The following is a 2,500-nucleotide window of genomic DNA, read 5'->3' on the forward strand; positions in this document are numbered from 1 at the left end:
TATTTTTAGCATCACTGTTCACTAGTTTTCTTTTACATTTTACTTCATTTAATTTATTTACCTACCAACTCCTTACTTGCATTTTATCATATTCCATTCATATATTTCCTGCGATCTTTGGCGGCCGTGTGTGCGTGCGTGTGTATGTGTACGATTAGGTGTGTGTATCAAGTATCCGGTGGCTGGGCATTGTTATTGTGGCGAGCTTTGGGAGGGCGAGCTGCGTTACCTCATCTTTCGTAACCTGGCGAGGCGGGGTAGGTGTGGCCTGGCTCTGGTGGTGGTGGCGGTGGCGGTGGTTGCTGGTGGTGGCGTGCTTGGAAAGGATCGTAAAGGTCAGAGGAAGTTGTAAGATTATGGCAGTAGATTATTCTTGTTTGTCTCATCTGTTTACTCGCAGCATCTTGTTTTGGAAAGGTCACGGGATGTCCTGAGGGTGAGAGCGAGTGGCTGTGTTCATTCTTCGTGTCTCGTCTCAATGGAAGGGTTTTTACATCTGTTTTCTGAATAGTCATGTGCGACAGTCTGGGAATGATACGATTTTGCTTTGTATTTGAAGCTCCATACACATAATGGGAGTTTTTTTGTGTTAACTCTCTCTCTCTCTCTCTCTCTCTCTCTCTCTCTCTCTCTCTCTCTCTCTCTCTCTCTCTCTCTCTCTCTCTCTCTCTCTCTCTCTCTCTCTCCTTTCCTTTTACGATTTCTCATGATTTCGTTGTTTTTTTTTTTGTCATCATTTAGGTTTTCTTTCCCTCAGTTCGTAGTATTGATGTTTATGAGTTTTCATTTCCTTTTAAGCTTTTCCTCGTTTTTTTTATGTAATTTTAAACTTTTTTACTCGTTTATTTACAGTTCTTTGCAATAGTGTTCAAATTCTTTTTCGTTATAGTCATTAGCAATATTTTTCTTTTTTTTTATATATTTTTTATGGCTTATGGCATTTTTCTTTTACCCTTTATAGTTATCACTACTATTCATTTTACTTCCTGTAGATTCCCCGTTTAATTTTCTTCCTTCTTCTTCTTTTTTTTTTTTTTTTTTTTTTTTTTTTTTTTTAGTTCTGGCACCATTGTTCACTTTAGCATACACGAGTAGCTCAAAATACCACTGCCACTTCCAGTACAGGTTCCGGGCATAACTTTCAACTTTTTTTCTTTCGTTCTTACTGTCCTTGGCATCATTACATTCATTATCACTTCATTTGAGTCGCACATGAAAACACTTGAACACTTCACCCGCAGAACCACGGAACAATGAACATCGGGAGCAAATTATCGTGTTTGTTTTTTTTTGTTTTTTTAATCATTGAGGAGGAAAATCGTTATAATTTCCCATTATATTTTCTATTCTTATTCCAGTTTCATATCCTGCACTACTGTTGTGTTTCATTTCCCTTCAATTTTTCCTCTGTTGTCTAATCTCAGTTCGCTTTTTTTCATTATTATTTGCCAAATTTGATTAATTTTCATTTATTATTATTATTATTTATTTATTTATTTGTTTTATTATTTGCTTTTCATTTACTTCAACGTGATTCTTAGAGCGCGGAGCAACAACACAGTACAGAAGAACAAACCAGACATTCCTCATTCATTACCAACAGTACAGAAGCAGAAACCCAACTGCACTAAACACTAGCACATTTTATAACACAATTTACTATATATATATTTTTACCTGTAACTAGTGTAGACCAGTATCTTATAATTATGCATTTTATTCACGGTCATATTGGTGCAAACTTCGCTCTTTTAATTTATCACACATCCTGTTATTCATTCTCATAATTGACACTTTACATTATAAGTCATTCATTCGTGGTGTTATTCACCGTGCTGGGCTGTGTAAGTATCATTCTGCGTCTTTCATGTATGTGTTGCCTCATTACGCCTCAGCTCCGCGTGTCCTTGGCTTTATCTGGGTTTACCTCATCCCTGTGCTTCAGGTGATCCTCAGCACCTTGGCAGCGTCACCCAGAAGCTTTATAATCGTGATCTGGTGGTATTAAATTCCTTGTTTTATCTTATGATCTCTTTATTATTATTGGAACCTCTATAACTGTGATCCATTGAAAAAAGAACATTATTACTTTACATACGTTTCATTCATTCATACTTTATCATCTGATAGCTACACGTGGCAGTCCCAAAGAATGTACAGTCAAGGACATTTCTATTAAACCTTTGACTGCTATATGGTACGCCTTTACTGCTAATCTCAGACATCTTTCACTTGTTCTACTGCCACCTCCAATCTCTAAACTGGGTAGAAACTGTAAAACTCCATTCTTTTTAATCACCTTTTGTAGATGCTTATAAAGATTTCATGCATTCCTTCTGGTGGTGGTAATTGTTTGGTATCTAGTGAAAGGGTTAAGACGGAAAGCGAACATCGGTACCTCCCATAGACTTCACGACGCACGTAAGCCACAGCACCTGAAAGCTACACTGGGGGAGCCTTGAAACCTTGACTCAATTAGGGCTTGTACTTTTATCACCTA

The 2,500-nt window shown here is 37.3% G+C and overlaps 1 protein-coding gene across 2 annotated transcripts in view; it reads left to right on the forward strand.

Annotated features, from left to right (window-relative positions):
- Nucleotides 1–2,500, forward strand: part of LOC135114812 (ADP-ribosylation factor-like protein 4C) — a 37,676-nt gene that overhangs the window by 26,832 nt on the left and 8,344 nt on the right. The window lies entirely within an intron of this gene.

The sequence above is a fragment of the Scylla paramamosain genome, chromosome 28 (genome assembly GCF_035594125.1).
Source record: "Scylla paramamosain isolate STU-SP2022 chromosome 28, ASM3559412v1, whole genome shotgun sequence".
In the NCBI taxonomy this organism is placed as follows: Eukaryota; Metazoa; Arthropoda; class Malacostraca; order Decapoda; family Portunidae; genus Scylla; species Scylla paramamosain.